This window comes from Muntiacus reevesi, chromosome X (assembly GCF_963930625.1).
Source record: "Muntiacus reevesi chromosome X, mMunRee1.1, whole genome shotgun sequence".
Classification (NCBI taxonomy): domain Eukaryota; kingdom Metazoa; phylum Chordata; class Mammalia; order Artiodactyla; family Cervidae; genus Muntiacus; species Muntiacus reevesi.
Genome location: NC_089271.1, coordinates 78,946,372 through 78,959,845, shown reverse-complemented (window position 1 = coordinate 78,959,845; position 13,474 = coordinate 78,946,372). Strand labels below are relative to the sequence as shown.

The window sequence follows — 13,474 nt, the reverse complement described above, 5'->3', positions numbered from 1 at the left end:
CTACATTGCAGGTGGATTCTTTACCAGCTGAGCTACCAGGGAAGCCCAAAACATATCTAGAAATGCTCATTTGGAGAAAGATGTTTTCATAAAGTTTGGGGGCAAATGAAGCCATCCAACGGAACTGTCATAAGCAACATCAATAGGCACAGACTTCCAGGCTAGAATCTTTTCCAAGCCCAAATTTCCTGCTCGCCTCTGGTCTAGGCCCCCGGCTACACCTTGTTACACAGTCAATGCTGGGTGTATCTTCTGTTCACTGTTAGTGTGAGGAAAGTGAGCCTGGGTCTGCCTGTAGCCTGTCTGCAGCCCGTCCAGGAACGGGGGCACTGGGGTCATGGTCACTGAGTCTGACTGCAGGGTGTACCCCATGAAGGGTGGATGCAGGTACTGCCCGTTATAGGGTATGATCTGGGTGGCCTGATGGCAGCTGAACATTGAGAAGTTTGTGGGCATGTCCACGTATGTGTTGTTCATGATGCCCTTGTGCAAGCAATAGTTGGTTTGGGACCTGTGTCAGGGGTGCCTGGGTCCCCAAGTTGCCTCTAGAACTGGACAGGTGGGAGGGGTAGCCCCAGGAGATGCTGGCGTTCAGGATCATGGGGATGGTCTCCATTGAGCAGGGCCCTCCCGGGACCAGCTCTGCCGTGGCTCCTTCTTGGGCCAGAGGCATCTCCAGCAGCCACGAGGGACACCAAGATGATGAAGGTAACAAATACTGACTTGACTATGAGGAAGAGCACATAGATGGGGACTAGTGTTACACTAATGCAAGATAATAATAGAGCAAATTGGTGGAAGGGGATTGCCATGTGGTCTATTAAAATTGTGTACTTTTCATTGTTTTTCTGTAAGCCTCAGAGTGCTCAAAAAGTAGTCTATTAATTTAAAATTTTGCAATTATGTCAAGCACTTCTGATCAATTTTCAAGTTAAGAACTTATTTATCTACAATCATGAAATAATACATCTAGGTAACATTAATTTCATCATTAACTCTATGTGAGATTACTAATTGCTTATTAATAAGTATAGAAAATACAGTCCATATATCTTAGGGATCTGTTAACATATACATTTTTCATCTCTGTTTTGAGGAACTATATGATACTTGAAAATTATGAGATATTTTCATCTCCTCCTCATTTTTTGGATTAAGATTTGTTTACAAATCATTGGTGTCTGTTAGAGATTATGATATATTTGGACATTTTTACATTTTAGATAATATTTCTCATAATATTCCTCAGAGTTGGACCATGAGAGCTAATTAAATAACTCAAAATTTGATACAAAATTTATTTTCCCATATTTAGAATAAAATGATGCACAGTTTCATAGATTCTATGCTTTTCATGACTGAAATGTAATATTCAAAATTAAATTTAGCATTTCAAAAAAAATATCTTCCATTCAATTTTTATATTAAGTAAGAAGGACTTTCCATGAAGGACCCACTATGAAGTACTTGAAAATATTTTAAATCTCCTACTGAATATGTTGCCAATAGATAGTTGAAATCTCCACTATTTTGGGGGGAGTTCCCATTATATTTGTCATTGGCATCTTTAATTGGTCGTATTTGTCAATTTATTTTATTTTTATATTAACATTCTTATTCAATTATGAAGGCTCTATTTTTACTTTCATTCTTATGTCATCTCTCAGAATGAGAGATTTACCCAGCTAATGGGAGGTAGTAGTGGACTAGGACCTTCCTATGTGTTAAGAGTAGAAGAGTGGTAAAACTCCAAGCAGAACATAATTTGAAGCTAATCATTCTTTTCAATTTTAACATTTAGCTTGGCCATCCCAAATTGCAAGAAGGGACAGAGTGAGTAAAGGAGAAAGTCAGTGCCAGAATTGTTTTTAAAAATAATGTGGAGATACATTAACAACTTAAACAATTTAAAAGGAATTCTATAATATATAGTCCCTGTGAATCGCTTTTGTTCATCTATGTAATGTTTTCAAGGGGCTTCCCTGATGGCCCAGTGGTAAACAATCTGCCTGACAAGGCAGGAGACATGGGTTTGATCCCTGAGTCCTGAAGATCCCCTGGAGAAGGAAATGACAAACCACTCCTGTATCCTTGCCTGGGAAATTGCATGGACAGAGGAGCTTGGCAGGCTAAAGTCCATGGAGTCACAAAAGAATGAGACATGATTTAGTGATGAAACAAAAACAACAACATTTCAGGATATAAGAGGACTTGAATATTTAACTACACAACATGTGTTCTCTTTTGTAGTAATTATTTTTTAAATATATATTTTAATTGGAGGAAGATTGCTTTACAATGCTGTGCTGGTTTCTGTGGTACAATATAAATCAGCCATAATTGTGCATATATCCCCTCCCTCTTGAGCCTCCCTGCTCTCCCCCCACCCCACTCCTCTATGTCATCACAGGATGCCAGGCTGGGCTCCCTGTCTTATACGGCAATTTTTGATGAAATTTATCTCTTATTGTACTTTGGCAGTTATCTAATTTTCTTCTGTGTGCTTTTTGTTTATCCATACAGATGAGAATCACCTTTTAGGATCAAGTGAACATATTCAATGAAAGAATGTGTTAAAGTAGATGTAAAATGTAGCAAACTGATGTTCAGACATTTCTATTAGCTTCTTATATTCAGTAATGGGAAAAATACCAGCAATGTTTTCTATCCATGAACCGTTAAAAACAGGAGCTTAGAAAACCAATTCTTGAATACTAACAATTGTTATCAAATTATCTCTCTTAACTATGAGATGTCAGGTCCTAGATGTGTGCTTTTGATACTAGTGAAGGAATGCATTGCCTATGTAGCTAAAGCTTTTGATCCTTCAGGAAAGTCTTAGAGCACAGAAAACTGTTTCTACAGTTCTGTCCACTTAATTTATTTGTTCTTCTTCATAAATCTCTTTATCACCTCCAGATATACCAACTTTGCAAACTTGCTTGCATTTTCTTTGGACTGTTTCAGTTCCATTGTTCTCAGGTAAGTGCATATTCATTGGAAGTGAATATTCATTGGAAGGACTGATGGTGAAGCTGAAACTCCAAGACTTTGGCCACCTGATGTGAAGAACTGACTCATTTGAAAAGGCTCTGATGCTGGGAAAGTTTGAAGCCATTAGGAGAAGGGGAAGGGTATGACAGAGAATGAGATGGTTGGATGGCGTCACCAACTCAATGGACAAGAGTTTGAGTAAACTCCAGGAGTTGGTGATGGACAGAGAGGCCTGATGTTCTGCATCCCATGGGGTCACAGAGAGTCAGACATGACTGACTGAACTGAACTGAAGTGCTATTAACTCAAGAGGAGGTCACCTGATAGATATCATATAATCTGGCAATTATACTTTCTTTACCCTTTCAGATCAACTCTCTATATAGAAACATTGCCTGACTAAAAGTTTTATCTGGAGCTTTCTGATATCAGTTTATGCTGGTAATTTTATTAGTACATACATTATTACAGCTAGACCTCTTTTTTAGATTATATGCACCTTGAAAACAGTATGTAGCTTGTGTACTGTTGCATATTTCCAGATGCACTCAAAGATCTTAAGACACTCATTAGTGAATATATTTGTGCAGTTAATATTCCTTCTATGATGGGGAAAATTCCCAATTTTCTTCTTATAGTCTCCAAATTTAGATACTTGAATATGATAATTTTTAAACAGTATATACCTATACTAATCGTCTCAATGTTCATAAGAGAAAATACTAGAATTCTGAACAGTTTATGCTAAATTTTGAATATAGATCTCTGTTCCACAGTTGATAGAAGCACTGATATAACCATTATGGTACCGAATAACTCTTAGGATAGATTTAAAAATTATTTGTCACTAACTAATTGCACAAATGACAGGAGAGTCTGGCAATACTCTCAAAGAGCTTTTATTTCCATACTACTTAAAACTTGCAGGTGAATGTACTGTTAGTCTCTGCTCCATGCCCAACTCCATCTAGCAATAACAAATACTCATTTTTCTAAAGCTCTGGGTTCTGAGATGGTAAATCCAGCACAGAAAATGACTCTCAGTAGGGATACCTACATCTACAAAGAACAAGATCATATTTTGCCACAAATCAAATCTGACAAAATTACATTTGGGGATACTGCAAAATCAGTGTGCAAGTTAAGTCAAATTAAATCTTTAGAGCTTCATTGCTATTTGTGAACTCACATCATTTTTTTACTTATTACCCAGTGCCTAGTTATACTTTTCTCTTGGTACACAGAGTATGAACCCTATAAATACTGCTGATTAGATTCAACCCCTACTACTTGTCTTGAGGTATGACAAATTCAGTCCTAATCTATAATTTCTCTCCGTCTTGCTCTGATAAAATATTCATGTCTTAAGATTTTTATTTTCTAGAAACTTAATAATCTCTAACCCAGTCTTCTGTATTATATTAGTGGCACTCTTCACCAGTCCTAATTACTCTCCCCCACAGTTAGCTGGCTGATCTCCTCATTTCATTATTCTTTTAGTCACATGCATTTCACCTAGGCGTTAAATAGAAATATTTCTCTGATCTCTTGGCAAGGATTTATAGTCTATTTTAGATGTCTCTACATATTATCTCAGTTTAATAATAATTATGCCCTATAAGAAAAGTGGACTATGCACTTCAAGAGGACCACAGTGAGTCTAGTGTCAACCTGGTGTCAGTCATAAGATTTTATTAAATTACCCATTCAGTAAATCCATGGCTGATTCATGTCAATGTATGACAAAAACCACTACAATATTGTAAAGTAATTAGCTTCCAACTAATAAAAATAAATGGAAAAAAAAATCACCCATTCATTCACTCACTTGTTTACTCCTCCTGCTTTCAGATATTTACTGAGCAGCTACTTATCAATCATGTTGATGAATGCTCCAGGAAATGTATAAATGACTAGAATGCCATTTTTTTCTCTCTAGTAGTTCAATTTTAAAGAGACAGACATGTCCACAATAAATTCAGTATGTCAAATTCTATAATAGAGGTTTGAAAAAGCTCTAAGACAAGATAAACTTTCACCCTATGATGAAATGATAGAAGGCATCTCCAGGAAAATGATATTTAGCTTGGCTGACAGATCAGAATTAGATTGTAATACATAAAAATTGAGAATGGGTGTCTCAAGAAAGGAAATAGCATTTGCAAAGGGTAGGGAATTAAGTAATTTTTTCTCAGGGGAAGGGAAAAATATGTTGGTAGCTGAAGCATGAAGTACAAAGGAGGCAATGATTGAAGATAGCAAATAAGTCAGATTTGGCATTATTGTGGAAGGTCTTATATGGCACAGAATAAATTTGAAATTTATGTTGTACATTACAGATAAGCAATAGAAGCCAGTTTGATGTTCATTAAAAAAAAAGAAAAAAAAAAGAATCTGAAGTCTATTATGAAGGATAATTTAAATTAAGGAGATATATTTTTCTAGAGAAAAAAATGACAAAATAAATTTGCTATCTCTCGAGAAGAATGATTATTGGCAAATTCCAAGTACTGTCCCCATAATAATTTTATTATGCAAAAAAAAATAATGGTGATTAAGCAGCAACAGAGAATTTTGGTTGTAAACTTTCACCATGAAGAAAATATGAGCAGAAGTAGAAAAGTGGCACCTTGGTACTGAAAATAAGTACTTTGTTCCTTTCCTGTTTGTCTATTTCTGTTCCCCTCTAACATTCAGTCCAGTTCAGTTCAGTCACACAGTCATGTCTGACACTTTGTGATCCCATGAACTGCAGCACATCAGGCCTCCCTGTTCATCACCAAATCCCGGAGCCTACCCAAACTCGTGTCCATTGAGCCGGTGATGCCATCCAACCATCTCATCCTCTGTCATCCCCTTCTCCTCCTGTCCTCAATCTTTCCAGGATCAGGGTCTTTTCAGATGAGTCAACTCTTCGCATCAGGTAGCCAAAGTATTGCAGTTTCAGCTTCAACATTGGTCCTTCCAATGAACACCCAGGACTGATCTCCTTTAGGATGGACTGCTTGGATCTCCTTGCAGCCCAAGGGACTCTCAAGTGTCTTCTCCAAGAACCACTACAATATTGTAAGTTAGCCTCCAACTAATAAAAATAAATGAAATAAATAAATAAAGAGTCTTCTCCAACACGACAGTTCAAAAACATCAATTCTTTGGCACTCAGCTTTCTTTATAATCCAACTCTCACTTCCATACATGACTACTGGAAAAAACAATAGCCTTGACAAAATGGACCTTTGTTGGCAAAGGAATGTCTCTGTTTTTTAATAAACTGTCTAGGTTGGTCATAATTTTCCTTCCATGGAGTAAGAATCTTGTAATTTCATGGCTGCAGTCACCATCTGCAGTGATTTTGGAGCCCCCCAAAAATGAAGTCAGCCACTGTTTCCCCATCTATTTGCCATGAAGTGGTTAAAGAACCTAATTATAGGAATGAGATCACTAAGAAATTGAAATTTATACCTGACTTATGCTCTCCTCCAATGCACCTCATGCCTTGCCTAACCTGTTAATTATTTTCCTACATAAAAAGAAGTAAAAATGAAGAATGAAGGAGTTAAACCATGAATAGCTGTCCACCTCCAAATGCTCCCATAGCAATCCTGCAGGTAAAATATGCAGGCAAGATAACATCTAAAGAAAGAGCCAGCTGGTCTGCACGTAATGGGTAATAATGTAGAACCCAATTCCCTGCCTCTCTGACTCACTGAGATTCTTCCTTCTGGTTTTTTTTGTTTGTTTGTTTGTTTTTTTCCCTTTTAAAACTGTTGGCTGAGCAGAAATTTTGAAGTTGATCTCTGGACACTAGCCCACCTTCTCCCCAGATTGCCAGCTTTTCTGATTAAAGATTATTTATTTTCTACTGACAATTGACTCTTGAATTATTAGCTTATGGACAGTGAGCTTCTTAATAAACCCTGGGTTTAGTTACAGGGTAATAGATTCAATGATAGAAGAAAAGAAAGAAATATAAAATGATCAAAGGAGATGCAAATATTGCTTATGGCCTGATCTTCACTATTTTTCTGTATTTTAATGTGGGATGTTTCTCAGGAAGATTCAAATATTTCACGTCACTAATGCATCAGTCCAAAGATGTTTAGGAATATCCTTATATCTCCTTTTTTGACCTAATATGATCCTACCAACAACATGTATACTTATTCTAATAATAATTACTATTATTACCTATATTTATTGAAGTATAACTATATGCCAGGCAATCTGCTAAATACTTACATTATTTCAGCTAGTCCTTGTAATCACACACAAAATTAGTTTTCATGCATTTTGCTTTCTTACATAATTGATTACCAAATGCTCCGGATAAAATCTTAGACATGTCTATTGACTCTCACTCTTCTTGCTATTCACACTGTAATTTTCTTTGTGTGTGCCTTCATATTTTTTGTTATAAATAACTATAACAGCTATATAAACTATCTTTAATGCTATCAATTATTTTTTTGCTCCAGTATATTTCTTATACAACTTCAGATATTATATTCTTCTTGTAAAAGTTAACAGACCACTCCCTTAATAGACCTGTACATGTTTCTAGGCCCTTCTAGCCTGTGTTGATAAAAATGAAAACATTGACCTTCATATACATAATTTCTGTGTTTCTGTAACTCTAAAAAAATGATGAAAAAAAAAAAAATGCAATCCTGAAGAATACCTGTTGTCCAGTATTTTTAGGAAGTCTCTGAAGAAAGTTCACATAACAATTCACAAATATTTTACTCCTTTGCAATCTGTACTGTTTTTCAGGTTATGCTATTGTAACATACAGACTCCTCTCTTAATTTTCCCATAGGCTTGGTTTCCTTAGAAAAGTATCCTTCACACGGCCTGGCTACTCTATTAGTTTCTGAAATTTTCCCACACACATATGAACCCTCACATAAGAAACCCCAACACATGAGCTGTTTTTTCATTATGTTGCAATTGGTTATAATATTAATTAATTACACATCATAGCCAAACACAAGAAGATAGATAAAATATTTAAAAATTATGAAATAAAAACTACACAGGTTTAAAATATATAGCTCATTTTAAGGGATGACATGAGTATCAAAATGACATAAGACATTCTTTTTTATGTCCTTTTTCAACAAAGAATTAAACATTTCAACAACAACAACAACAAAAAGATTTAAACTTATCATAAACCAAAGCACCACACTTATGTAAGCTGTGGGATCTAGTACCATATGGTGAGGGATCTTGGAGGGGTCTACTCAACTTTGCTTCCAGTAACAAACATACAGAACATAGTATGGGCTGTGGAATTAGCAGAGCAGCAGACCTGCTCCAATTTCTCCTGTCATGGTTAGGGGAAAAGTTGGAGAGTGTTCACCAGGGAAGATACACATGGATCTGTCAGGAAAGTGTGTAATTTCCTTGGTTCTGCCTCTCTGCAGCCAAGACTGGAAATGGCAGACCAGTATTGCAGCTCAGTTATAACTCAGAATCTTACTCAGCAAGCAAAGGAGAGTACACACTCCAGTCGTGGGGGAAGGCTGACCCTATAGGAGAAGCCTCAATCTGGCTTCCTCATTTTATACATTTGTTTCCACCCACCGTGATCCTGGCCTGTGCAAATTGGTCTAGCCAAGAAGGGGGCATGTTTTTTTCACCTGAAGTTCTCACTCCAGTCTGCAGATTTCTGTTTGTTCTGTTTTCACGGGCTCTTCTCTTTCTTTGTGTTTTAGCCACCGCCAGTTTGGATTCCTTTTTCCTATTCTAACTACCCAACATTCTCTCCTCAAGAGTTGGGAGGCCAAATTGTTGGGAATAGGGGCATTGAGGTCTCTCTGGATACTTCCTGCTGAGTTGGGACAGCAAGGAGTCTTGGGCCTCCCTCTCTTGCTAGTCTCAAGCCTCAGAGTCCTCATAATGGTGTCCATCTAGGGGTGAGTGATATTTTCTGTGGTCAGGTGTAGTTTTATATATCTTTGTTGAACTAGCACTGCATTTTGTAGCTTGTTGACTAGGGCAGAGAAAAAAAATGCGTTAAGCAGTTAATACATGGAGCAATCATAAGCAGTATCAATATGGTGATAACAGAGGTTAGTAGGGGCATTGGCCAACTCCAAATCCACCTTAACCAGGAGAAGGATCCCTCAAAGAGAGATTGCAGCCACCTGAGGACTCTCAAGCTCGTTCTTTGAGATCCCATAGGACTGAATGTTTTTCTTGAAGACTGTGAGATTTTTTTTCAACTTAGCTGAGGTATTTACCCAGAAACAACACGTCTCATTCAAGATGGCTCAAGTCCCTCCTTGTTCAGGGATCAGGAGATCTAGCTCCTGTCTATTTTGGAGTACGTCTGCCAATCTGTGTTGGCTCTTTAAAGCTATCCTGAGAAATCTTATCCCGGGAAACTTAATTTTGGGGGTGTTCCTTAGAATGGCCCTCATTCGTAGTCCTGAATAGGTATCTGAGATCCCTAAAGGGCTCATAGGTGTATTGAGTGACCTCTTCTGTTTTTTTCCACAGCTTGACTCATGAGTAGTGAATCCAGGAGTTGTACCCCGGTAACGTGACTGCTGTGGGAGTAGAAAGTAATACAGGGTAGGGGCCCTTCCATGTGGGCTAGAGTTGAGCCTTTAGGGACCCATCTTTCCAAACTTTAGTTAGGACTTGAGTCCCTGGAGCATGCAGTGGTGGTTCTTTAGAATCTTTTGTTCCTGGTTGACACCATACATGCATATTTCTTATTGGAATTGCCCAATGGCAATGGTATAAAGCAGCAGGTCTGAGCCTCTGGATCTAGGAAGAGGTAATTGACATAAACAAAAGGCCTGCAATATAGCATCTCATAAGGTCTAAGGCCAACCTCTTCCTTAGGGGCTATATGGGTGCAGAGCAGAGCTATTGGTAAAGCCTCCTTCCATCCCAGGGAGATCTCCTGGGTTATCTTTTTATCACTGATTTTAAGAATTGGTTGTCTCTTTCTACTTTTCTTGAGGACTGAGGCCTCCAGGCACAATGGAGATAATAAGTAATGTCCAATGCTTTAGAGACCCCTTGGGTGACGTTGGAAGTAAATGATGTTCCATTGTCACTTTATAATTACCTGGGCTGGCCAAATCTCAGAATGATTTCATGAAGCAGCTTTTTACCACCCCCTCAGCATTCTCAGTTTGGGTGGGAGAGACTTCAATTCATCCTGTGAATGTATCTATCATGACTAGTAGGTATTTATACACTTGAGAAATTGGCATATGGGTAAAGCCCATCTGCCAGTCCTCTCCTGGGTAGGTCCCACGCCATTGGACGTGCTGGGCCAGCTGGGGTCTTTGACCTCCTTGGGGGTTGTTCAATTGGCAAGTAAGACAAGAGGAGACCACTTGTCTTACAGTCATTTGGAGACCTGTTCCTCTGAAGGACTTTTTAGCAATCTTTGGAGGGCCTTTTTCCATAAATGAGTGGTGGAATGTAAGGAGTTAACCAAATTCCACTGGAGATTCCCAGGCAGAAAAAGGAGCCCCTCTTTTTGAAACCGCCCCATATGATCCTCTTGAAAGCCCTCACTCTTCGCTTTGAGTCTCATCTTCAGTATATGAAGGTGTTTCTGGCAAATTAGTCTTTGGAACTAACGTGGCAACCCCTATTAGGACATTGTTCTGTAATGCTGCTCTCTTAGCTGCCTGATCGGCTGCTTGGGTCCCTCGTCCCACTTCCATGCTCCCATTTTGGTGTCTGGGAGACTGAAACCTCAGTGGGCAGATGAGCTGCCTCCAAGAGCCTAAGGATTTGATCACCATATATGATTTTGGATGCTAGGGTAATCAAGTGGCCTCTTTCTCTCCAAATAGAAGCATCAGAAAGGCATACTTGGAGTCAGTTTAAACAGCTACGCTTTTTTTCCCTTTTCCCAGCTCTAAAGCTCGAGTCAGGGCTATGAGCTCAGCCAATTGGGCTGAAGTACCTCGTAGCAAAGGTTTAGGCTCTATGATCTTGAAATTGGAGACTATTGCATATCCGGTTCTTCTTTTTCCATCTAAGACAAAACTGCTTCCATCAGCATACCAGATATCCTCATGATTGGTCAGCGGGTCTTCTGACAATCCTTCTTGGGGTTTTGCCCAATGGTCCAGTTTCTAGGCAAGAGTGAAAGGGGAGAGGAGAGAGCCCTCGGGGGTAGGTAGAGGGGTAGCTGGGTTAAGAACCTGACAAGAGGATGTAGTCAGGCCTGCATTTTCCATCAGCACTGTGTGATATCTGAGGATTCTTTGATCAGACACCTGTAAATGGCCTCTCCCATTTAGGAGTTGTTTCACTTAGTGGCTGGTAAAAATAGTTAGTTTACCCTCAAGAGATAATTTTAAAGCATCTTCTATCAGGACTGCGATAGCTGCCCTGATTTTGATTTTGAAGGCAGGGAGAGATCTCTTCCCAATAAGGGAGTAGGACACTCAGGGACCACCAGAACCTGGTGGGAAAATATTTGTCCATCCCAGCAACAAAGAAGTGCTTGGATGAACAAGCACTTGTTAAGTGTTTTTCCTGTAGCACCCAAAATGGCACAGGTTTAGTGGGAGAGGAAGCTCTGGAGCAGAAGGTCAGGACAGAGTAGGTAGTCCCTGTGTCATCCAAGAAATCCTCTGACCTACCTGCCACAACTAGTTGCAACCTTGACTGTAGTCCCATGATGGTTATCTGTGACAGGTATTTGGCTGGAGCAGGCTGAGTCAGTACTGTTGAACCATCATGAGTGAAGGACTAGTGCTTGACCTTGAGGCTTTTGGGTCATGAGGACAGAGTGCAGCCCAGTGTCCCAATTGATGGCATTTATAGCAAGCCATTTTAGGAGACTTGCCACAGTTTGGACACTCCTTGGCCCAATGTCCCACCTGTCTACAGATTAGGTATTTGCTCTTGCCTTGTCCTTCAAGGACGTAGTGTTTGCATAGTGCTTTCCTGGAGGGCAGCCAGTATCTGGGCATGCCTTGTCTCCTTCCTTCTCTCCCTTTCTGGGGCCTTGGCCTCCTTATAAAATGTATTGGTGGCAGTCCGGACCATTTCATCTAAAGAGGCCCCAGTGTCCTGCTGCTGTAGCTGTTGTAACTTTATCCTCATGTCTGAGGATAAAATCACCTGTCCTTCATAAGAGTAGACTGGCAAACTTTTAAAGGGCATCTTTTATACTTTCCAGAAAGGCAATGGGATTCTCTTTGGACTCCTGACTTATTTCTGAGACTGGGTACAGTCCCACAACTAATAGGCTTTCTTCTATTTCCATGGGTGGAATTCCTTAGGGGTGAGCCTTTCTGAAGTTTATCCTACCCAATACTGTTGCAACCTGAGTGCTGGGCATCCCCAGGTCAGGGTGCAGATCGCTAGGCAGGTAGAGGCATGACAACCTCCTGGAGATCAAATCCCCAGGAAGATCGAGGCATGTTGGCCTCCCGAGAATTGGGTGCCTGGGCAGGGCGAGGCAGGTCGACTTCCTGGTACCCCAGGCTGTAACTGGGATTCCCCAAGGTCTCCAGCATGACTATTGATGGGTAGGATTAAGGGGTTGTAATCTTAACTCATTGCCAGTTTGTCCACTACTGATAGGAATAGATACCATGATGTAAAGCAAACCAAGCCTATGCCCTGAGACTGGGAACTTGGTGAAATAGCCATAAGCTTTATCCTCTTATTGCTCTGGGGGAATGTAAGTCACTGATTTCCTCCCCTAGTATTCCATAAGAGCAGCTTAGGGTATTTCCAATGGTAAACATTTTATTGTCATAGACCCACTCTAGGTAATAGCAGAAGTAATGACAAAGGAGTGGTTTATCTGGTCCTGTTAGGGGAGTTAAGGGTATTTTAATAATAGGCTGGGTGGAGTGATGTTGCCTACAGAGGGAGCAGGTTAGTGGTTGTAGGAGTTAATAAGTGGTTTAAGGCAACAGACCAGATGTTCTACAAAACTGGAGTGGAAATTTGACCTGGGGGTATGTTTGTAGCTTTTGGAGGAGGGTGGTAAAGGTTTAAGCCCAAACGGCCTGCAGGGCTAACCCCCAGAGTGGAAAACATTGCTACTGAAAACCTAGTCCCCCTTGAAGGGACGCCAACAGATGTACTTCTAGAAGTCATTATGTGCCTGTCACCCACTGTAGTGAGTCCACTGAGAGGTGCTGTTGTCCCACTTGTTGTAGGAAACATGGCAGATGAAAGCCTGAATCTCTAAAGGGACTGGATATTATACAGTATTTCCCTCCAAAGGGCCAGCTATTTTCTGGTTGTCCTGCCAGAAGATTGTAGAGGCAATATTGTAGGCCCAGATGGAGTTCCTGAAAAGAGCATGAAACAGGATGGAAGGAAGGCAAGGAACAACATTTGAAAGAATGAGTTACCCCAAGGGCATAACATAAACCCATTAAAATCAAATGGGACCAAGATGGCAGAAAAACCAAATTCAACTAAACCTTGATCCTCAATCTGCAAGCTAAATGATACACCCAAAGGCTCCATGATT

The 13,474-nt window shown here is 39.8% G+C and overlaps 1 pseudogene; it reads right to left on the bottom strand.

Moving 5' to 3' along the window:
* Nucleotides 1-225: 225 nt before the first annotated feature.
* On the bottom strand, nucleotides 226-10,688 carry LOC136154545 (protein shisa-2 homolog; annotated as a pseudogene).
* Nucleotides 10,689-13,474: the final 2,786 nt, after the last annotated feature.